This window comes from Saccopteryx bilineata, chromosome X (genome assembly GCF_036850765.1).
Source record: "Saccopteryx bilineata isolate mSacBil1 chromosome X, mSacBil1_pri_phased_curated, whole genome shotgun sequence".
Lineage (NCBI taxonomy): Eukaryota > Metazoa > Chordata > Mammalia > Chiroptera > Emballonuridae > Saccopteryx > Saccopteryx bilineata.
In genome coordinates this window covers 84,246,331-84,272,383 of record NC_089502.1, presented here as the reverse complement: position 1 = coordinate 84,272,383, position 26,053 = coordinate 84,246,331, and positions in this window count along the sequence as shown.

Genomic DNA, 26,053 nt, shown 5'->3' with positions numbered 1-26,053 from the left:
TGCCTATTTGTCATCTGTATGTCCTCTTTGGAGAAGTGTTTATTCATTTCTTTTGCCCATTTTTTGTTTGGATTGTTTGTCTTCCTGATGCTGAGATTTACAAGTTCTTTATAAATTTTGTTTATTAACCTCTTATCAGATGTATTGTCAAATATGTTCTGCCATTGTGTAGTTTGTCTTTTTATTCTGTTCTTATTGTCTTTAGCTGTGCAAAAGCTTTTTAGTTTGATATAGACCCATTTATTTATCCTGTCTTTTATTTCACTTGCCTGTGGAGATAAATTGGCAAATATATTGCTGCAAGAGATGTCGGAGAGCTTACTGCCTATGTTTTCTTCTAAGATGCTTATGGTTTCATGGTTTTACATTTAAGTCTTTTATTTATTTTGAGTTTATTTTTGTGAATGGTGTAAGTTGGTGGTCTAGTTTCATTTTTTTGCAGGTAGCTGTCCAATTTTCTCAACATCATTTATTAAATATGTACTATGGAATACTACTCAGCCATAAGAAATGATGTCATTGGATCATTTACAATAACATGGATGGGCCTTGATAACATTATATGGAGTGAAATAAGTAAATCAGAAAAAACTAAGAACTATATGAACCCATACATAGTTGGAACATAAAAATGAGACTCAGAGACATGGACATGAATGTGATTGTAACAGGGGTTGGGGAGGGGGTGAGGAAAAAGAGAGAGGGTGTGGGGGAAGGGAGGGGCATAAAGAAAACCAAATAAAAGGTGACGGAAGACAATTTGACTTTGGATGAGGGGTATGCAACATAATCAAATGTCAAAATAATCTGGAGATATTTTCTCAGAACATATGTACCCTGATTTATCAATGCCACTGCATTAAAATTTAAAAAAATAAGAAAAAAAATTGAAAAAAAGGCTGTCTTTACTCCATTGTATATCCTTACATCCTCTGTCAAATATCAGTTGTCCATAGAGCTGTGGGTTTATTTCTGGGTTATCTATTCTGTTCAATTGATCTATATGCCTGTTCTTATGCTAGTACCAGGCTGATTTGAGTACAATGGCTTTGTAGTATAACTTGATATCAGGAAGTGTGATACCTCCTACTTTATTCTTCTTTATTAAGATTGCTGAGGCTAATCGTGTTCTTTTTGGTTCCATATAAATTTTTGGAATATGTAATCTATATCTTTAAAGTATGTCATTGGTATTTTAATTGGTATTTCATTGAATTTATAAATTGCTTTGTGTAATATAGACATTTTAATGATGTTTATTCTTCCTAAAAGTTCAAGAGGAAGAAAGACTTCCAAGCTTTTTTATGAGGAAAGCATAATTCTGATTCTAAAACCAGGCAAAGACAATACAATGAAAGAAAATTATAGGCCAATATTCCTAATGAATATAGATGCTAAAATCACCAACAAAGTATTAGCAAACCGGATCCAACAATATATTAAAAAAATCATATACCATGATCGAATTGGATTTATTCTGGGGAGGCAAAGCTGGTACAATATTTGCAAATCAATCAATGTGATTCATCACAGAAACAAAAGAAAGAAGAAAAACCACATGATAATTTCAATAGATACAGAAAAAGCAGTTGGTAAAATCTAGCACCCATTCATGATCAAAACTCTCAGCAAAGTGGGAAAACAGGGAATGTACTTCAACATGATAAAGGCCATCTATGACAAACCTAGAGCCAACATCATACTCAATGGGCAAAAATTAAAAGCAATCCCCTTAAGATCAGGAAAAAGGCAGGGGTGCCCCCTTTCACCACTCTTATTTAACATAGTCCTGGAAGTCCTAGCCATAGCAATCAGACAACAAGAAAAAAATAAAAGACATTTAAGTTGGAAAAGAATAAATAAAACTATCATTATTTGCAGATGATATGATAGTGTATATAGAAAACCCTAAAGTCTCAGCCAAAAAAATACTGGACCTGATAAATAAATTCAGCAAAGTGGCATGATATAAAGTTAATACTCAGAAATCAGAGGCATTTTTATACACCAACAGTGAACAGTCAGAAAGAGAAATTAAGGAAACAATCCCCTTCACTATTACAACAAAAAAATAAAGTACCTAGTAGTAAATTTCACCAAGGAGACTAAAGACTTGTACTCAGAAAATTATAAAACATTGATAAAAGAAATCAAGGAAGATACAAAAAATTGGAAGCATATACCGTGCTCATGGTTAAATATGCTTTTGAGTAGGAAATGCCATAGATGTTTAACACTGATATTATGTTCAGGAAATAGCTAGAGACTAAAATTTACTCATTGTGAAAGACCTTGTTTACATCCAATCCCCTTCCCATAAAGCAGTTCTCAATCATTGCTGAAAGTGAAATTTCTCTCCTTGGCCCTGTGGATTACTCATAGGATACTTTATTATTTATATGCAAGGTTTTATGAAGAAGCAGAGGTAACCACTGCTAGCTGACCTAAACATTCAGCATGGATGCTATTCATCTCTCCACCTTTATGCTAAGTTGCAGCTGCAGAAAAAGATCTCACAGGAAACACACACATTGAGCACTCCAGAAGCTAATTTATACAAGTGGATTTTATAAATAGCCACAAACTCTTCTTATCAAAACTTGACACTAGCTTCCCCTATGTTCCCAGGAGAAACTCTCTAGAGAAGCCACAGAGAGGAGACAAGAAAGCCTTCAAATTTATTCTCTTAATTCTTTAACCCTGAGGTGTCGATGTTTGCATGTACCATGACAGGTAATGACTGATTATTTACTAAACTTTTTATATTAAAAAGAAAGAAAATAAGATTGAGTTTCTCTGTATAGCACTTGATCTTCATTTCTAGAAATAAAGTGTGCTTCAGCAAGAAACAAACAAACAAAAGAAACAGGGCATTGGACTATATTCTTTATCAGGAAAAGAAAATTGTAAGAAGAATTTTTGAACATGGTGTTATTCAAACTAAATTTTGAGCAAGAACAATCATTTCTCCTTTGTAATAGCACATATGTAAACCACTTTTTAGCTTCTTGATGGTAAAAGGGAGAAGAAAAGGGGCCCCCTTATCTAAAGATAATGAATACTCAAGTTGCCAACCACTTGGTCTTGACCCATATGTCTTACATGTTTATTATGGATATGTACTGCAAAGTAATATATGATAGATTCTACAGGTTAAATTTTATCATAGCCATTTCTCAGCCTCTTAGCTATTTAAATAACCCATGTTCCCTCCTGCCCAGATTAAACTTTCTACAGCACCCCAATTCTAACACCGCTTTTTAAACTGTCTTTTTTATTTATGATTTTATTTTTTTGTGTTTACATAGATTCAAGTGTCCCACAGAATATATCTCCCCCACCCCCATGTTCCCTTTGCCCCCCCATGTTCCCCTTCCCTCCCCAATGCCTAACCCCCTTTCCTCCAAGATTTGCTGTCCTGTTCTCTATAATGCTGTGTTTTGTATATATAATTTCACTAACCTCTTTCCCTTCTCTGATCCCATTTTCTCTTCCACTTTCCCTCTGACTGCTTTCGCTCTGGTACCTTCGATTTCGGCAACTTAATCTGCCCCTTTCTTTAGCTTGCCTTTAAAAGACTCTAGAGACATTCAGAATTCCTCCCACAGTGATCAAAAGACAGTCTTCCTTCCAAAATACATAGAGTGTTTTAGTAGACTGCACCTGTGGGTGGAGCTTTTTATTGTTTGTTTTGTCTTTGCATTTATTTTTGTCCCTTGAGTACTTCTAATGAAGAGTAAGAGTTATCCAAAAGTCTTCTTCTATCTCAGGCCCTAACATCTACACCAAGATCTCTCTCCAGGCAAACTGCCTGCCTAATTTACAGAGGAGTTCTCAGTGCTCTGTGAACTTTTGCCCTGGACACCAGCATACTAGGCATAATGTTGGAAACTGGGAGAAAGTGGCAAATTGGCTTAGCTGTTCTAAATGTACTTTTTTCTATGATTATTATCATTATTGTTACTTCTTCTTTTCTCAATCTTATTTAGGCTAGGGTTTTCAATCTTGTTTTTTTTCATTAATCCCATATCATCTGTATTCTACTATATCTCTACCACCTGGAATTTCTTCAAAATATCTAGTCTTTGCTTTTTGTCTTTCTGATATCTGGAATTGCAATATTACCTTGCTCCAATGTTTTCAATAATTCCAAGAAGACCTTGAAAAGTAGACATATGTTCAATTCATCCTTTAAAATATGAAGCACTTATTTCTCTTTATCTCTTTTTACAATTATCTATTAGTGGGAAAGTACTTCATGCCTTACCTACCAGACATAAAGAAGTCAACCTTGTTGAATATTTTAGTTTAAAGAGCTTCTTAAGCACTTTGCACAAGTTATCAGTTAACTTATCTGATTATATAATCATTATCTGAGCTAATGGTCTTTCAGTCAGCATCTCTTGGAGTTCAATGGCTGATTCGTGGGACTTTCTCACTCACATTAAATCAGTGGTAGGATTTAGCTGGTTCACACTGGTTCAGCAGAACCATACTTAATTTTTTGTTGAGTTCAGTGAACTCATTGTTAAAATGGCACATGTATTCAGGGTTCTCTTTAAGGTGGGTACTGGGCAGCTTTCTGATGTGAAAATCACAAATTAACATTTCTTACTTATTTTTAGTGTTCATCTGCACAAAAGCATATTCTAAGTGCCTGTAGTAATATCCATTCCATCCATAAGTAAAAGAAAAAATTGCAAGTGAGGATTCCAATCAAGAAACAATATGAGAATATCTTAAATGACAGTTTTATTGTTTTTGTTTTTGTTTTTGTTTTTGTTTTGGTCAGGTATTATTTAATATTTTTATTAATATTTTAAAACTTTTTCCTATAACATAATCTAGTTTTGTATACCTCTTTTATTGTTCTTATTTAAGTATTAAATGCATGAAATAATAAACTACCTTTCTGTATGTCTTTTTTTATACTTAAAATGGACATTTGGGCAGAAAACTGGTTGTTAAATTACTTGAATCCCACCATTTTGTCAAATACTTTGCATAGCTTTTTGTGGTGATTTGTGTACAATTCTGTTTGGTGATGTCCTTTCTAAATATCATAATTAAAAAATAAACTGCAGTATTTTATTTGAGCACAAAAATATTATAAAGCCATCATTTTTTTTTTAACATGGAGGTGGCAAGATGGCGATGCAGTAGGCAGATATACCAACTTTCACCTCCCAGAAACAAAGTGGATTACAACTTAATTTTAGAACAATCATCTGGAAAAACCAACTTTGGATTAAACTAAGAGGACTCTTTTTACCAAGGATCACTGAAGAAGCCACACTGAGACTGGTAGGAAAAGCAGAAATGCAGAGAGGGCTGCCCAACTTTTGGGAGTGTACGGCAGCCCAGAGGGACTCATGTGGCAGGAAGTGAGTTCAGAGGAGAGGGGAAGGTCCTGGGCCACAAAAACAAATCCATAGCCTGCAGCCTCAGAGCCTAGAAGAGGTGTACAGGCAGTAGTTAGCTGCAGAACAAGCCAGGATACTGTTTGTGAAAAAGAGACAGATTTCTCAGACCCAGGATTCTTCTTAAAGGGACTGCGCAGAAAATCTGTTTTACAACCACTCACCTGGGGCTCCAGGGGACAGGGAGAGATGAGAGGACAGGAAAAGCAGGAAGAGAGTGTAATCTAGGAAGCACAGTGTTGGGCAAATAAAATATGCTCAGTTTTTTAAAGATGGCACTGCCCACGTGGAAGCCCATTGCCCAGGTGATATTAACATGTGTTGAGGGTGGACTGTGGTAAGGCAGGATCCTTGTATTCTGGGGCTTGGTTTTAGGACTAAGCCTTTCCCACCCTTTTTGATGTGGGGTGATGCACTCTCATGAGGAATCCCATCATGCCTCAGATAAGTGACTTTGTATCAGAGATTTCCTTATTTGTATATTGGATTAAAGGTTTTGATTTCTACACTATAAAATGGGGGCAGACCGGGAGCTTGCTCTGTCGGTTCCTGAGATTAGCATTAGAGGAGAGAGCAGAGAAAAGCCATGTGGAGGAGGTCAGGAGAAGCAGCCAAGATGGTGGAGTGCTAAAAGAGAAGCAAGTTAGTGCAGAGTTTGTGTAGAGAGAAGGAAATGGGGAGCAAAGGAGAATAAGGCTAGTGAGCTAGAAACCTTTGATTCTAGGAAACTTGGATAAGTCAGTAGCATTGTGAGAGCTGAATGAGTGGGTTTTGGAGCCCAGTGTGTGTGTTTTACTTGCCTGCCAGGTGCAAGCTAAGATTAAAGATAATGGCCCACCAGTTCGTGGCTCTGTTGTTTCTTTACCAACTGTCCAAATCCAATGCGAACCTGCATGGGCCAGGTGGCTGCGAAAGTGGCTGTGAATACTGGCTTCACATTTGGCATAGTTTGTGGCAGGATTTGATACAGATTGGCAAGGAGCCACCACCACCTTTGAGTAGTGGAGTAGGGGACTGGTTGCTGTTATGGCTTCCCATGACTGTCCTTTTGGGGACCATAGGCTGGATAACTTTTACAGCCATGTGTGAGGAAACCAAGAGCTCTTTGGAAAGAGGCTGCCTGGGACCTGCAAACTGAGCAGTGGAAGGAGCTGGAGCAAATGTGGGAGAAACAGATGCTGACCCTGGAGTTGGATAAAGCACTGGAGGAGGAGGCCGACCAGGTTTGTGAGATACACCTGGAAATGGAGCAGCTGCTGGAGGAGGATTCACAGGTTCATGAGTTGCAGATTACCGTAGATGTTGTGGAAAGCCAGCAGCAGTGGAAGGCCAGGGTTTAGACTGGATCTGGGGCTGCAAGATCTGCAAAGCAGAAGATGGTAGCAGCCCAGGGTTTGATTCTGGCAGTGCAAGCTGGTGTTCAGTTCATCTTTGGAGGATGAAGGGAATTGGGCTTGAGTTGCAATTCACAGACTTCAGAAGGTAAACTGTGGCAGCTTCAGCGGGAGGATGAACAAACATCCCAAAAGCCAGGCTTGCATTGCCAAGTGGCTGCTGGAACAACATGGACTGCCTGATAAGCCACTGGTGGGTTCACTGACATTTTGGGACATAGAGGTGAATGCCATTATGCTCTCCAAAGCAGAGTTGAAAATGCTGACTGTCTTTGCCACGTGCTCCTCTTTGGGACAGTGTAAGACCTGCCAGGATGGCAGGGATGAGGGGGGAGGCTGAGGCCCGATGTGCATGGACTGATTCCTGAACTATGATGGGAGTGGGCACTGACTTCTTTGTTCGATGGACTTATGGATTTTGGACAATGTGAAATATCCTGATGGGGGTGGGAGGCAGCTTTGCTGGAAGTATTCCCCTGCCCCGGGAAGCTTTTCCCAGGGCTAGAAAAAAGGTCAAGGACATTTTGCACTTTTGGCAAAGTGCTGAGACTGTAAAATGTACCTTTGTAATTGTTGAAATTGTATGATTTGTCATATTGTAATTTGTATAATGTGCCTAATTTCCTTGCACAGGGATGTTGGTGGTGTAGATTGTGGGTAGTAAAGTGAGCATAGGGGTGGATTGTTGGGCAGATAAAATATATTATGCCCACTTTTTTAAAGATGGCACTGCCCACGTGGAAGCCTGTCGCCGAGGTGATATTAATGTGTGTTGGGGGTGGGTTGTGGGTAGGCAGGATCCTTGTAGTCTGGGGCTTGGTTTTAGGACTAAGCTTTTCCCATTCTTTTTGATGTGGGGTGGTGCACTCTCATGAAGAATCCCATTATGTTTCAGATAAGTGACTTTGTATCAGAGACTTTCTTATTTGTATACTGGATTAAAGGTTTTGACTTCTACACTATAAAATGGGGGCAGACTGGGAGTTTGCTCTCTCGGTTCCTGAGATTAGCATTAGAGCAGAGAGCAGAGAAAGACCACATGGAGGAAAAGAGAGAGGTGGCCACAATGGTGGCTCCTGGCATTACACACAGGGACAAACACTTTGAGGGACAGCCACCTGGGCTAAGTCACTCCCCAAATTTAATGTGAATATTTTCTCTGGAACCAGCAATACCAGCAAAGGAAAGCAAGTCACCACCCAAACAGAAGCTCTTCTGCTGCACTCAGAGTAAAGTCGCTTAAAAGCAGGGAGCTATCAGGGATACAGTATTGAATGCTAAAGTCTGAGATGCATTGCCCCCCCCCACTGCTGAGATTTTGCCAGAGGGCGGGAGGTGGCGGGATGCAGAAGTGTGGTCCTGGCAGGGAGTTTGGAAGCTGGGGGCTGGCCGAGGCTGCAGTCTGGGCATGAGCGCAGTCCTGTCCATGGTGGCAGAAGCCAGGGCCAGACACGACTGAGGCCAGTGGAAACCCAGTCATGCCCAATGGGGGTGAAGGATGAGGGTGACCATGGTGGTGGAAGGGGTGCACAAAAGTGGTCCAACCGGTGGATGCAGGCCAGGCGAGCAAAAGCAGTCCTGCTTGTAGTCCTGCCCACAAGGGCATGGTGAAAGCCAGGGACCAGCTGAGACTTGCAGCTTAGTGTAGGAGTGCAGCCCTGCCCATGTGGTGGAGGCTTGAGGCCCTGGCGCCTGAGTGAAATTTTGCCTGTGGGGGTGGGGCAGAGGCAGGGGTCTGGCCAGGGTTTGCAGTCCAAACATGTGAATGCAGATCCACCCATGGGGCAGGGAAAATGCCTCGGCCAGCCAGGGCTTGCAGTCTAAGCACAGGAGTGCCATCCAATCCTCAAGGGAGGTGTGGAGGCTGGGCCAGCCAAGGCTTGCAGCCCAGGTATGCGAACACAGTCCTACCAGTGGAGGGAGGAAAAAACCACAGTGACAGCTGCAGTGGGTCAGCGCTTGCAAAGCCTGCGACCAAACGCCAGAAGCAAGCAGAGAGTGGTGGGTTTGCAGATAGACCACAACTAGGGAACACACAGAGGCCACACCCATTGGACTTCTGTGGCCATGCCCTTCTTATACACAGACAAAATGAGAAGGAAGAGAAATGCAACCCAAAAGAATCCTCGGAAATACCCAGAAAAAGACTTCAATGAGTAGAAAATAACCAAATTACCAGATTCAGAGTTTAAAATAATGGTTGTTAGGATGATCATAGATTTAGAACAACAATGGATAGATGCAACAAGCATCTAAATAAAGAGATAGGAAGTATTAAAAAGGACATTGAAATAATAAAAAAAGAATAAATCAGAAATGAGAAAAACAATATCAGAAATTAAGACCACACTGGAAGGAATTAAAAGCAGGGTGGATGAAGCTGAGGATCAAATCAATGAGTTAGAGGACAAGATAAGAAAGCATGGAAGCAGAGCAGCAAAAAGAAAAGAGGCTCAAAAAGTCTGAGGAAACTCTAAGAGAGCTCTGTGACAACATGAAGAGAAATAATATCCACATCATAGAGCTTCCTGAAGGAGAAGAGAAAGAACAAGGGATAGAGAATCTGATTGAAGAAATCATAGCTGAAAACTTTCCTATATTAATGAAGGAAAAAGTCACACAAGTTCAAGAAACACAGAGAGTTCCATTAAAGATGAACCCAAAAAGGCCAACACCAAGATACATCATAATTAAAATACAAAAATTAAGAGATAAAGAAAGAATACTAAAAGCTGTAAAAGAAAAGCAATCTATTACCTACAAAGAAGCCCCCATAATGGTGACATCTAACTTCTCAACAGAAACATTAGAGTCCAGAAGGGAAAGGCAAGAAATATTCAAAGTAATGAGTGAGGGTGGCCACAGTGGTGGAAGGGGTGCACAAAAATGGTCCAACCTGTGGCTGCAAAACAAAAGCCTACAACCAAGACTTCTCTATTCAGCAAAGCTATCATTTAAAATTGAAGGAGAAATAAAAAGCTTCCCAAACAAAACAAAACAAACAAACAAAAAAACTCAAGGAATTCATTAAAACCAAACAATGCTACAAGAAATGTTAAGAAGCCTGTTGTAAACAAAACAAAGGGAGAAAAAAATCTAGTAAAAGAGGAATGTAGACTAAAGAATAAAATGGCAATGAACAACTACATATCAATAATAACCTTAAATGTAAATGGATTAAATGCTCCAATCAAAAGACATAGGGTAGCTGCATGGATAAAAGACAGGACCCATATATATGCTGTCTACAAGAGACACTGCTCAAAAGAAAAGATACACATAGACTGAAAGTAAAAGAATGGAAAAGAACATTTTATGCAAATGGAAATTTAAAAAAAGCTGGGGTAGCAATACTTATATCAGACAAAATAGACTTTAAAACAAAGGCTACATTAAGGAATAAAGAAGATCACTACATAATGATAAAGGGAGCAATCCAACAGGAAGACATAACTATTATAAATATCTATGTACCTAATAAAGGAGCACCTAAATACATAAAGCAGATTTTGATGGGCATAAATGATGAGATTAAAAGCAATAATATAATAGTAGGGGATTTTAATACCCAAATAACATCACTGGATAGATCCTCAAGAAAGAAAATTAGCAAAAAAAGAGCAGATTTAAAGGACACACTATTTCAACTGGATTTAATAAATATCTTCAGAATCTTTCACCCTAACACAGCAGAATATACATTTTTTTAAAGTGCTCATGATGCATTCTCTAGGAATGACCACATGCTAAGACACAAAATGATTCTCAACAAATTTAAGAAGATTGCAAACATATCAAACATATCAAGCATTTTCTAAGATCACAATTACATGAAACTAGAAATCAACTACAATAGAAAAACTGAATAACACTTAAACACTTAGAAACTAAATAGTATGTTATTAAATAAAAAAATGGGTTAAAAATGAGATCAAGGAGGAAATAAAAAATTTTCTTGAAACAAATGAAAATGAACATCCAACAACTCAAAATTTATGAGACACAGCAAAAGCAATCCTGAGAGGAAATTTCATAGCAATACAGGTATACCTTAAGTAGCTAGAAAAAGCTAAAATAAAAAATTTAACCAGGCATCTAAAAGAACTAGAAGAAGAACAGCAAGTAAAACCCAGAGGAAGTAGAAGGAAGAAAATAATAAATATCAGAGCAGAAATAAATGACATAGAGGCTAAAAAAATACAATACAGAAGATCGATGAAAACAGGAGCTGGTTTTTCAAAAAGGTAAACAAAACTGATGAACCTTTAACCAGACACACCAAGAAAAAGAAGAGAGAAGACTCCAAAAAATAAAATTAGAAATGAGACAGGAGGAGTAACAACTGACACAGAAGAAATACAAAGTATTGTAAGAAAATACTATGAAGAACAGTATGCCATAAAATTAGACAAAATGGACCAATTCCTCGAAGCATGTAATCTTACAAAAATCAATATAGAAGAATCAGAAAACCTAAACAGATCAATTTTATCAAATGAGATCAAAACAGTTATCAAAAAACTCCCAACAAACAAAAGTCCTGGCCTGGATGGTTTCACTGGTGAGTTTTATCAAATATTCAAAGAACAGCTAATTCTTATTCTTCTCAAGCTATTTCAAAAATTTCAAGAGGAAGGAAGACTTCCAAACTCCTTTTGGGAGGCAAGCATAATACTGATTCCAAAACCATGCAAAAACACTACAAAGAAAGAAAACTATAGACCAATATCCCTGATGAACGTAGATGCTAAAATTCTCAACAAAATATTAGAAAATCGGATCCAGCGATACATGAGAAAAATTCTACATCATCATCAGGTGGTATTTATCCTAGGTAGACAAGGTTGGTAAAATATCCACAAATCAATAAATGTGATTCAACACATAAACAAAAGAAAGGATAAAAATCACATGAAAATATTAATAGATGCAGAAAAAGCATTTAATAAAATCCAGCACACATTTATGGTCAAAACTCTCAGCAAAGTGGGAATACAGGAATCATACCTCAACATGATAAAGGCCACTATGACAAACCGAAAGCCAACATCATAATCAATGGGCAAAAATTAAAAGAATTTCTCTTAGGATCAGAAACAAGGCAGGGGTGCTACCTTTCATCACTCTTATTTAACATAGTTCTGGAAGTTTTATCCACAGCAATAAGACAAGAAACAGAAATAAAAGGCATTCAAGTTGGAAAAAAAGAAGTAATAACTATCATTATTTGGTGATGATTTGATACTGTACATAAAAAAACCTAAGTCTCAGTCAAAAAATTACTGAACCTGATAAATGAATTCAGCAAGGTGATAGGATATAAAATCAATATTGAGAAATTAGTGGCAGTTTTATACACCAACAATGAACTGTCTGAAAGAGAAATTAAGAAAACAATCCCCTTCACTATTGCCAAAAAATAAATAAATAAAATAAAATATTTAGGAGTAAATTTAACCAAAGAGTTTAAAGACTTGTACTAGGAAAATTATAAAACATTGTTAAAGGAAATCAAGGAAGATACAAACAAATAGAAGCATATACCATGTTCATGGATAGAAAAAATAAACATGATTGAAATGTCTATATTACTCAAAGCAATCTATAAATTCCATGCAGTACCCATTAAAATACCAATGACATACTTTAAAGATATAGAACAAATGTTCCAAAAATTTATACAGAACCAAAAAAAACAAAAAAACATGAATAGTCTCAGCAATCCTGAAAAAGAAGAATAAACTGGGGAGTATTACACTTTCTGATATCAAGTTATACTACAAGGCAATCATACTCAAAACAGTTTGGTACTGGCATAAGAACAGGCATGCAGATCAATGGAACAGAACAGAGAACCCAAAAATAAACCCACACCTATACGGACAATTGATATTTCACAAAGGAAGTAAGAGCATACAATTGAGTAAACAAATAGTGTTGGGAAATAGTGTTGGAAAAATTGAACAGGTACTTGCTAAAAAATAAAACTGGATCACCAACTTACACCATTCACAAAAGTAAACTGAAAATAGATAAAAGACTTAAATGTAATTCATGAAACCACAAACATCTTTGAAAAAAACATAAGCAGTAAACTTTCCAATATCTCTCATAGAAATATTTTTGCTGATTTATCTCCATGGGCAAGTGAAATAAAGGACAGGATGAACAAATGGGACTATATGCAACTAAAAAGCTTTTGCACAACAAAAGAGACCATTAACAAAATGAAAAGACAACCCACACATTCTCGTTACTCCCTTTTTCTTTTTCCCACCTTCCTAATCTATCTACAGTCAATTTCATGTAACTCCCTTTGTCTTTTCCTTTGATTCTGACATATAAAATAAGTGGTGAAATTGCCATTTTTCATAGCACTTTCTCAACCCATTGAGACTTTGCTTCCCAGCAGTTGTCAACAGTTTGGCTCAAATAAACTCATTAAAAATTCGGACAGGTTTGGGATTTCTTATGCTGACACTATAAAGTCACTTTATAGTTCTCACTCCACTTGGAGTGATTTAAGCTGTGGGCGCCCATGGAATATTTGAATTACACAATCTGACCCTCCTTAATGTAAATAACTTGTCAGAAAATATCAATAATTAATTAAAATAAATCAATTAGATCTTCATTTGGTGTAACTACTTTTCTACTTGCATAAGAGGGCTGGACATAAACAGAATAAAACTGTTTACTGGAAAGAAATCTTGCTTCTTAATGAAAATCACTGAATCTGGAAACAGTTATCTTCAATTCATACACATATTACTCACTAGTAGTTTCTCTCAAAGTGCTCTCTCATCCTCACTGCCAAAGCTCTCCTTCAGGATCTCCACATTTCTTGGTTCAAGAGCTATACAATATATAAAATACCCCTGACTGTTCTTTGTTACCAGATTATAACCAGTCCTGGGTTCAGGTACCCTGCCTATATCCAATGAGCAGAGACTGGGTCTGAGAGGGAAACAGGCATCTATAATCAAGATTGCCAGCAACTTGAAAAGACAAGCAGCATATCACAGCTCAAAGCCTGCCTTACAATCTCAGTTGTGAGGGCTAATTATATACTTTTCCAGGTGAGGTTAGTACAATGGGGGGCATGCAGTTAATCATAAAGTAGAATAGGTGGTTCCCAGCATTGTAAGAGTCATTAAGCAGGATGGCAGGTTCATGAAATCATAGCTTCTCCTCTAAGGCATTTTGATCTAATCATGGTCTTTATTGCTGCTTTGGTGCCAGTCATCTCCTCAGGGGTATGGAAATAACCTGCTTCAGTAGTTCTCCTGCAGAGACTCTTAAGATGGCAGAGGAGTAGGCAGATGCACAGACTCCCAGCTCACACCACCAAACTGGATTACAAACTAATTTAGGAACAATCAACATGAAAAACCAACTGTGGACTACAAGAACAGCTCTCAAAAACCAAGGAGCAAAGAAAAATCCACAAAAAACCTGGTACGAAGCACCTGAATATCCCCTGCTTACAAAAACAGAGGGGGGGGGTGAGGCTGAGAACCCAGAAAAGCTCTCACTTCATTAAAAAGAGCAGAAAATACTGCTCACAGTCACTTGCCTGGCGACCAGGGAGTGAGGTGTGTTAAAAGGGCCAGCTTGTCCTCCAGGAAATGAACTGAATGATATGAAAATAACCAAACTTCCAGATGCAGAATTCAAAATAATGATTGTAAGGATGCTTAGGGATCTTAGAACAACAATAGGTGATCATTACGAACACCTAAATAAAGAAATAACAAGTATAAAAAGGGATATTGAAATATTAAAAAAGAATCAGTCAGAGAGGACAAATACAATATCAGAAATAAAGACCACAATGGAAGGAATTAAAAACAGTATGGATGCAGCTGAGGATGGAATCAGTGAATTGGAGGACAAGTGGAATGAAGGCATGAAAGCAGAGCAGAAAAAAGAAAACAGATTGAAAAGTCTGAGGAAACTCTTAGAAAGCTTCATGTGACAACATGAAGAGAAATAACATCCACATCATAGAGGTTCCTGAAGAAGAAGAGAAAGAACAAGGGATAGAGACTTTGTTCAATCATATCATAGCTAAAAACTTTCCTAAATTAATGCATGAGAAAATTTCACAAGTTCAAGAAGCACAGAGAACTCCATTAAAGAGAAACCCAAAGAAACCTACACCAAGACACATCATAATTAAAATACAAAAGCTCATGGCTCTGGCCGGTTGGCTCAGTGGTAGAGCATCAGCCTGGCATGCAGAATTCCCAGGTTTGATTCCCAGCCAAGGCACACAGGAGAAGTGCCCATCTGCTTCTCCACCCCTCCCCCTCTCCTTCCTCTCTGTCTCTCTCTTCCCCTCCCGCAGCCGAGGCTCCATTGGGGCAAAGTTGGCCCGGGCACTGGGGATGGCTCTGTGGCCTCTACCTCAGGCACTAGAATGGCTCTGGTTGAAGCAGAGCGATGCTCCAGATGGGCAGAGCATCGCCCCCTGGTGGGCATGCCAGGAGGATCCCAGTCGGGCACATGTGGGAGTCTGTCTGACTGCCTCCCCGTTTCCAACTTCAGAAAAATACAAAAAAAAAATATGAAAGCTATGTGAAAAAGAGAAAATATTAAAAGCTGCTAGAGCAAAAAAAAGTTATCACCTACAAAGGAGCCCCCATAAGGATGACATCAGACTTCTCAACATAAACATTTGAGGTCAGAAGGGAATGGCAAGAAATATTCAAAGTAATGCAGAACAAGAACCTACAACCAAGACTACTTTATCCAGGAAGGCTATCATTTAAAATTGAAGGAGAAATAAAAAGCTTTCCAGACCAAAAAACAAACAAACAAAAAACCCTCAAGGAATTTATTACAACCAAACCAATGCTGCAGGAAATGTTAAGGGGCCTGTTATTAACAAATCTAAGTGGGAAAAGAATATAGCAAAAGAGAAATACAGCTTTTAAAAATAAAATGGCAATAAACAACTGCATATCAATAATAACCTTAAATATAAATGGATTAAATGATCCAATCAAAAGACTTAGAGTAACTGCATGAATAAGAAAATAGAACCCATACATATACTGTGTACAAGAGACACACCTTAAAATAAAAAATGCACATAGAGTCAAGGTAAAAGGACAGAAAAAACATTTCATGTGATTGGAAATGAAAAATAAAAGCTGGCGTAGCAATACTTATATCAGACAAAGTGGACTTTAAAACAAAGAATATAGTAAGAGATAAAGAAGGCCACTACATAATAATAAAGTGAGCAATTTAACAGAAAAATATAACTATTATAAATATCTAAGCACCTAATATAGGAGTACCTAAATATATAAAGCAGACTTTGATTAATATAAAGGGCAAGATCAACAGCAATACTAAAATAATAGGGGATTTCAATACCTCACTAACATCACTAGATATAGATCCTCAAGAAAGTAGTTCTCCTGCATTCCTGGGTGGGGGTGCAAAAGAAAATCTAAGAAATAGATTACGTATGGTACACTAGCAATCATATATGTGTGTGTCTGTGTGTGTGTGTGTATTATTGATTGTGTACTATATCAATACCCTATCATCTTGACTCTAATCCAGTTAATTCATAACCAAATCATCAGTTTAAAAGAAAAAGTAACATTTTCTTGAGCTTAATCCCTCAACTGATGGACACATGAATTTACCAAAACTTCCAAACTGCCCTTTTACTGTTCCACTTGTCTATCTGGCCCCATCCTTACTTACTGGACTATCACCCCTGTAACAGAAAAGTTCTAGGAAGCTGATCAGCCACTCTGAGGAGAAGCATTCCAAGAAGCTGAGATCGTAAAACTGCAGAAGGGAGCATACCAGAACTGCTGATGCAATGCACACTTGCTCAAAGTTCTCCCTTAACTGTATAAAAAATTTGCTTCAGAATCTGTTTGGGTGCACTTCTCCTGGAGGAGTGCCCCAGCTGATCTTTCTCCTATAATAGGCCTGCACACCTGGTGTTCAAGTGCCGTCTCATTTTTACATCTGGTGCCGAAACCTGGGACAGGTTACTAACTGCCTGGACAATCCCTCTTTGCTGTCCAAGCTTACAACTAGAGAAGCAATGGGCAGCGGCAGCTCATCTCAGGCTTACTCCCTGATTTTGTTTGGATATGTAATTGTAGGTTGATTGGCTTGCAGTCTAACCCTGTCCTGAATCTCTGCCAGAAAAGAAGGTAAGGAGTTTTTCCCTTTTCCTTCCCCTTCCCTGGTCAGCTTCTCTTTTCATCAAAAATTTTCTCTGGTCAAATGGTTTTCTCTGACACACCTCATGTTTCAGTCTCAGTGGACTGCATGGAAGACTAAGCACCTAACCAAACCTCTCCACTCTCTCAAAATTCTCATCCTTGCAGCTCCCTGGCAGGTGGTGATGACCTCTACCAGGGCCAACTCCCCCACACGGAGATTTTTTCCTCTTGGGACAGTGACAAAAGGCAGGGACGCCCGTTCTTGCTCACCTGTCTCCACTATAGGCTCTTCAGAGTCTAAGCCTTCTGACCAGACCCCTCTAGGATGTCTCATAAAAAATCTCACTAAGTTGGGCCTCTCTGACCTAAAGCCAAAAAAAAACTCATTTTCTTCTGTAACACGGCATGGCCTCAGTACAAATTAGACAATGGCTCCCATTGGCCTGAAAATGAGACATTTGATTACAATATTCTGTGGTATTTTTACAATTTCTGCCACCCGATGGGGAGGGCATCAGAAATTCCTTAGGTGCAGGCCTCTCTTCTCCCTTCTCTTCTGTCCTTAATTTCTGTGCCTTCTGTTCTACACGAAGGCCGTTTTTGGCCAAAGAAACCTCACCTAAAACCTCTGCTCCTAATCTTTTTTTCTCCTCAGACTCTCAACTCTCATCCCTTCCTTCCTGACCCCTGGGGGCACCCTCTCTTGGGACCCATCCCTGGTTCCTCTGCAAAGCTTTCCACTTGAGTCTCTCCCCTCCAGAAAGCCTTCCCCCTTTGCAGAAACCTGTTTTCTCATTCACCTGCAAATCCAGTTTCTTTTTCTCCTCCTTGATGGCCAGGGGCCCCTCCCTTCTCCACTATGTTCTTAAACCCATCCTCCCTCCTTACAAATGGGTGGCTCTGTCTTTTTTTTTCTTTGACCCATCCTTCTACCTCCTCAGAGACTGAATGTGCTTTCCACTACCCCTCCTCCCCTCCCCTCTCCTCAAAGCTGTAAATCCTTTAGACTCCTCTGGCCATGTGTTGCCACACCAGTACTTTACCCTCCTCCTTCTCCTCCTGCAGATTCTGACCCTCCTTCTTTTCTGTCTAGCTGCTCACACTGTCCATCCATCTGCTTTCTTTATTCCTCTCCTCTATGCTGACAACTCCCTGCCATCTCGAAAAGCTTAAAAAACAGAATTGTCTATTGAGCTGTGTGAGTGAATAATCTATTTTGTCTCTTTGTTTGTCAGAAGGCACCTCTAGTATAATTTTAATTAAAACAAGTAAAGTGCACTCATTTAAATTCTTCATAATGTGTATCTGAAGTCTTTGTTTAATGTGTAACTGTGTCTGTTTCTAAGGTCTTAAACCAATAATTACCCACCTCTTAAACCAGACTTACTCATCCCCATGGACTCTCCCTGCAATACACTCATTCTTTCTATTTAAAAACCTTCAGGGGCTTATCACATTGTACCAGACTTACACCTAATCAATGAGGCAATAGTTCCCCTCCATCCAGGAGCCCTAATCTCTACAGATTACTGTCACACATCCCCTCAAACACCACTCACTTCACAATCCTAAACCTCAAGAATGCCTTCTTTACTACTCCCTTACATCCCAACTGTCAAAACCTTTTTGCATTAACTTGGACCGATCCTGACACTTTACATTCACAACAGCAAATCTGAATGGTCCTATCTCAAGGCTTCTGGGATAGCCCACACCTGTTTGGGCAGGCACTAGCTCAGGACTTAGTAGCATGCAATCTCAAAACTAGTACTCTCTTACAATATGTAGATGACTTACTCCTCTGCAGCCTCTCCCTGGCTGCCTCAAGGAAACATACCTCCACCCTTCTTAACTTCCTCACTATGAAGGGATATCACATCTTTTCTGCTAAGGCTCAACTTCACTCCTAGTCCATAGCCTATCTAGGCAGTGCCTTAACCCCTACCACCTGAGGTCTCACCCTAGATTGAACTCAGACCCTCCACAGTCTCCAACCATCTACCACTGCAGATCAAATCTTTTCTTTTCTCGGTCTAATAGGCTTCCTTAAACACTGAATTCTCAATTTTGCTCTCTTAGTCAAGCCCCACAGTGAGATCTCTGAGCATGGCTTTTAAGGTCTATAATGGCCAAGGAAGTAACAGAGAAGGCAAACAAGGCCCAAAAGAGGTCAGGAAATACCAGCTTTTGGCATACACTCTGAAAGGCTTCAGTGCCCTAAAGGGCTTCATAGAATTCCATCAGGGTCCTACTCCAGAGTAAAAGAAAAATCATTGAACTGAATGAAGCCTGCCAGGCTTCCTGGTCCCATCAAGGAACACACAATTACAGTGAAAAAGGGGCATGAGAAGTAAGCTGCTCCCTTGCTCAATGGAGGGAGGGTTCAGTCTCTTCTAGCCCTGCTCCAGTTACCTGTGACTTGACCTTGCCCATCATGCTGGGAATTGCCACTGAAGGACAAGGACATTGTTCACAAACCTAAAGTATTTCTTTCAAGTAGCAGATAAACTAATCTCATTTCTTGTAAACACAAGGGCCATCTACTATGCCTTGCCTGAATATTTGAGTTTTATTTATTCCTCAAAGATTTCTACTATGGGTATTGACAGTCTAATTTCGTTGCTTTATTTAATGTATAATATCTCCTTTATTCCCCTTGTCTCAATGCCCCATACCTATTGTAGGCTGGGACCTGCTGCTAATTCCAGCTAGAAGCAGTGTTCACTAGGACTTAAACTCTAACTACAAAGAGTAGAAATGTAACCACCTTTTCCCTAAGTACTTGCAGGATTTAAAGGTTACTCAGCAAACTGTTCAAAGAGTGTCCAAGAGGTGCTTCCAAAAGTACATCACCCAAGGACTGACTTTCATGTGGACAGGTTCACACACCGTGATCCTGACAACTCCCACTACTGCTAAGGGTGACTCTTTCCTCCACCCTGACCATCTGGAGCTCAGAAACAGAGAAACAAAACTGACCCTTGTCCTTCTATTCTCTATTCACATCTCAACCTGCCTCACACAATCAGGGGCTTTTTATTTGTATGGGACCAACACCTATATATGTCTCCATACTAATTGGACAAAAACCTGTACCCTAATCTATCTCACCCCAAATATCAACCTAATCCTACCCCATGAGCCTCTTTCAGTTCTTAGTACACTACCCATCAACCTAAGAACCAAACGAGCTGTACAAGTAATCCTTCTTCTTGTTGCTTTAGGAATCTCTACAGAAGTAGGTCTATGGGCAGGGGGACTGGCCACTTCCCTGTCTTATTCCTACTCTCTCTCTCTCTCTCTCTCTCTCTCTCTCTCTCACCCAGTGAATTCATAAACATGGAATTAGTGGTTTCACACAAACTGGGTGTCTTGACTATTGCCTTTCATTGGTCCACTCACTCTCTTATTTATTTTTCTAACTTTTAAATGCTACCTCTTCTGTTTGTTTACTAGTTTCTTACAGAACTGCATGCAGACCTTTGCCAATCAGAAATTGGAAAAATCTATGTAACCCTACACACCAACCCTAAAACCTGCCCTTGCAAAACAAAAAATCTGGAACTCTATACAAACACCCCTACTCCAACTGCCCTTGTGAGAGGTTCACAAAGGAGGCCCCAATAGGAAAAACAGCAGGAAGTAGCTCCAGAAGATGAGTGATCCGAGACAAACCAGCTTCCTGAACCCCATACCCTTTTCTTCTGCTCACTTCTTTTTTTTTATTATACCACAGAGTTGAAAAATGATGGATACATGAATTTACCAAAACTTCCAAACTGCCCTTTTGCTGTTCCACTTGTCTATCTGACCCCACCCTTACTTACTGGACTATCACCCCTGAACAGAAAAGTTCTAGGAAGCTGGTCAGCCACCCCGAGGAGAAGCGTTCCAAGAAGCTGAGATCGTAAAACTGCAGAAAGGAGCATACCAGAACTGCTGACACAATGCACACGTGCTCAAAGCTCTCCCTTAACTGTATAAAAAATTTGCTTCAGAATCTGTTTGGGTGCACTTATCCTGAAGGATTGCCCCAGCAGATCTTTCTCCTCTAATAAAGCCTGCACACTTGGTGTTCGAGTGCCATCTCATTCTTACATCAACCATCAACCTTGTCCCTTAGACTGATGCACTTTTTAGCTCATCTAACTGTTGTTTCTGGTTACTAATAAATTTCTAAATAATTTGCATATACCATTTTTTTGATTTATTGCTGTTGAACATCATACATCTTTATGTACTTCTCCCCAAACTCCCTTCAGTATGACATTTTCTCACTTTATTTTAACTCCTCTCCTGACTAATTTGTAAATTTAAGGAATATAATTACAATTTCATTGTACATTTTAACAATTTTAGACAGCTTTTCTTTTCTTTTTTGAAACATCTAATTGTTGTTTTTACTAATATGTAAATATTCAGGTGGTATTTGTAAGGCTGGTCAGGTTGGAAGAAAGCAAAACCCCCAAAGTGTTGACATTGAGCCTCTGGTTTTGATACCTGTTTTCTTGCATTCTGGCCTCTATCACCAAACTTCCCCATTGTTTAACCACTACAGATAACAGAAGTTTCATCCTGAGGCAGAAAATCCTCCAGACCCTGTCCTATATAGTCTAGGGCTTGTCTCCTTTTCAGGGCTAGCACTGCTTAGGATCTCAGACCATTTGTACTCAAGCATCCCAATGAGTATTTTTATTCTCAAGTTTGGCTTGGTTTTCTTTTTAGAGCAACCTAACAATATTTGTAATATGTATATTGACAATATTTATACTGATACATAAATAGTTATATAGCTGCTGTTTAAACATTCTTACCCTTTTTCCCTGAAAATAAGAGATCCTCCCAAAATAAGACCTAGTGCAATTTTTTTCAAGCTTAGAAATATAAGGTATCCTTTGAAAATAAGACCTAGCATGTCTCTAGGAACAAAAATTAATATAAAACACTGTCTTATTTTCGAGAAAATGGTAGATTGTTGTACATGGAAATAGAGTCACAAGAAATTCTTGGTGAAATTCAGACTTTAGCTGGTTATGCTGATGATTGTGATGACATGACTACAGTATATTAATAAATGTTGATTTTTTGTTCAACAATAAATGTGAATTCTAGTTCATGGAAAAATAAGACATCCCCTGAAAATAAGACCTAGCATGTCTTTAGAAGCAAAAATTAATGTAAGACACTGTCTTATTTGGGGGGAAACACAGTACTTCATGCCATGTTGCAATAAAATTTAGAAAGACTTTATTTTTCAAACTTTTATTTAAAGCTACATGAATCATGTTATATTACCTATCTTTTATATTTATTTATTTTAAAATTTTATTTAGAAAATTAAATTTAACAGGGTGACGTTGATCAATAATAGGGTCCAAGTAAACATTTCTATAGCATTTGTAATGCTAATTATATATATACCTATTACCCAAATTCAATTCATATTCTTTCAATTTATACTTGTCCCCTTTTGCTACCTTCTCCCCACTTATTCTCCCCATCCCTTTCCCCTTGGTAACCACTTCACTTTTATTAATGTCCATTAGTCTCAGTTTTATATTTCACCTATGTGTGAAATGATATATCTTAGCTTTTTCTGATTTGCTAATTTCACTCAGTATAATGTTCTCAAGGTAAGTCCAGGTTGTCATAAATGGCAATATGTTGTCATTTCTTATGACTGAGTAGTATTCCATTATATATATATATATATATATATATATATATATATATATATATATATATATATATATATATACTACATCTTTTTTATCTAATCCTCTATTGAAGGACACTTTGGTTGTGTCCATGTCTTGGTCACTGAATAACTCCGCAATGTAAATGGGGATGCATATGTCTTTACATAACGATGTTTTCAAATTTTTAGTGTAGATACACAGTTGAGAGTTGCTGGGTCATATGGTAATTTTATTTTTAATTTTGGGAGGAACCACCATACTTTTTTCCATAATGGTTATACTAGTTTGCATTCCACAAGCAGTGAATGAGAGTTCCTTTTTCTCTACATCCTTTTCAACACTTGTTATTACCTGTCTGGTTGAAAATAACTAATCTAACAGGTGTGAGGTTGTATCTCATTGCAGTTTTGGTTTGAATTTCTCTAATAGCTAGTGAAGATGAACAATTTTTTCATATATCTGTTGGCTATTTGTATGTCTTTTGAGGAGAAGTGTCTACTCAGGTCACCTTTTTAATTTTTAATTGGATTGTTTGATTATTTGTTGCTGAGCTTTGTGAGTTCTTTGTATATTTTGGATATTAATTCCGTATGGGAGCTTTTGTTTGCAAATACCATAGCTCATTTAGTTGGCTGCCTATTTGTTCTGTTGTCAGACTTTTTTTTTCTCTGAAGAAGTTTTTAGTTTCACAGAGTCCCATTCACTTATTTTTGCCTTTATTTCCCTTGCCTTTGAGGTCAAATTCATACATTGTTCTCTAAGGCCAATGTCCATGAGTTTAGTATCTGTTTTCTTCTATGTATTGTAAGTTATTTTTTCAGACCTTATATTTAGATCTTTGATCCATTTTGAATTAATTTTTGAGCAGAGGAACAAACTATAGCTGTTTCATTCTTTTGTATGTAGCTTTCCAATTTTCCCAGCACAATTTATTGAATAGGCTTTTTTTTCTTCATTGTGTGTTTTTGGCTTCTTTGTGGAAGATTATTTGTTTATATATATGTGGTTTTATTTTTGAGTTCTCAATTCCGTTCCATTGGTCTGTGTGTCTGTTTTTCTACCAATACCATGCTGTTTTGATTATTGTAGCTCTATCATATTGGAAGTCAAGTAGTGTGATACCTCCAGCTTCATTCTTTTTCCTCAGGATTGCTTTGGCTATTTAGGGTTTTTTGTGGTTTCAAACAAACCTGGTGAGTTTTTGTTCCATTTCTTTACAAAATGACATTGGGATTTTGATAGAGATTGCATTAAATTTGTATATTGTTTTGGGTAGTATGGGTATTTTAACTATGTTGATTTTTCCAATCCATGAACATTTTATTTTATTATTTTCAGTTTCTTTCAATAATGCTGTGTAATTTTCAGTATATAGGTCCTTTGTTAAGTTTATTTCTAGGTATTTTATTTTTGTTTTTGTTGCAATTGTAAAAGAAATTATATTTTGAGTTTATTTTTCAAAATTTTATCACTGGTGTATAAGAAAATATTACACTTGTTTATATTAAATTTTTATTATGTGCTCTACTCTATTGATTAAAAATTTCTAATAGTTTTTCAGTGGATACTGTAATCTTGTTTATATCAATGATGTCTATGGTAGTTTCTCCTCTTTCATTTCAGATTTTGTTTATATGAGACTATTCTCTTTTTTCCTTAGTGAGTCTTGCCAGGGTTTATCCATTTTATTTTCTTTTTTAAGAGTTTATTTAGCCCAACCAGGTTTAGTGCAGTGGACAGAGCATTGCACTGAATGCAGAGGACCCAGATTTGAAATCCTGAGGTCACCTGCTTGAGTGTGGGCTCACCAGCTTGAGTACAGGGTTGCTAGCTTGAGTGTAGTATAATAGACATGACCCCATGGTTGCTGGCTTGGGCCCATAGGTCATTGGTTGATGCCCAAGGTCACTGGCTTCAGTGAGGTTTTAATTGCTCTGCTGTAGCCCCCCATCAAGACAAATATGAGAAAACAATCAATGAACAACTAAGGAGACTAAGGTGCCTCAACAAAGAATTAATGCTTCTCATCTCTCTCCTTTCCTGTCTGTCCGTCCCTATTTGTCCCTCTCTCTGTTGCTCTGTCTCAGTCACAAACAAACAAACAAAAAAGAATTTATTTATTTATTTATTTTTCTTCTTTTCTAAGTGAGAAGAGAGGAGATAGAATGACAGATTCTTACATATTCTCTGATCATGATTCACCTGGAAAACCCTGTCTGAGGCTATGCTCTGCCCATCTGGTTCCATGTTTTCAATTGAGCTCTTTTTAGTTCCTAAGGCAGAGGCTCCACACAGCCTTCTTCAGCAGCTGGGGCCTATGCACTCAAACTATTCAAACCAAGGCTGTGAGCAGGGAAGAGAGAGAGAAGAAAAAGGTGGAAAGTTGAGGAAGCAAATGATCTCTTCTCCTGTGTGCCCTTACCGGGAATCAAACCCAGAACATCCACATGCCATGGTAATGTTCTAACACTGAGTCAACTGGCCAGGGCCAGAGATTTTTCATTTTACTAATATTTCAAAGAACCAGCTCTTTATTGTATTAATTTTTCTATAATTTTTTATTCTCTATTTTATTTAATTCTGCTATAATTTTTACTTTTTATTTTCTTCTGCTGACTTTGGGTTGCCTTTGTTCTTCTTTTTCTTGTTCTTTAAGATATGATATTAGATTGTTTACTTGGGATTTCTTTTGCCTCTTGATGCAAACCTATACTGATATAAACTCTCCTCTTATTACTGCTTTTGCTGCATCCCAGAAATTTTGATATGTCCTCTTCTCATTTTCATTTGTCTGTATCTCTGCTTTTATTTAATTTTTGACCCAGTCAGTTTTAAGAAGTATGTTGTTTTATTTCTACATTTTTGTGGGTTTCCATTCTTCCTTTAGATAGTTGGATTCTATTTTCAAAGCTTAATGGTCAGAAAACATGCTTGGTATAATTTTAATCTTTCTGAATTTGATGATGTTAATTTTGTGGCCTAACATATAGTCTATCCTAGGGAATGTTCCATGTTCACTGGAGAATAATGTATAATCTTTTGTTCTTGGATGAAATGTCCTGTAAATGTCTATTATGTCCATTTGGTATAGTGTGTTATTTAAAGTAGATATTTTTGTATTGATTTTCTGCTTGGATGATCTATCTAAAGCTGTCAATAGTATTTTGAGATCTCCAAGTATGATTGTGTTTTTCTCCTTTTATATTTCTAGATCAGTAAGTAGATGTCTAATATATTTTGGTGCTTCTGATTCAGTGCATATATATTAAAAAGTGTTGTTTTGTTGACACAAGGTCCCCTTTATCATTAAGAAATATCCATCTTTGTCTCTGGTTATT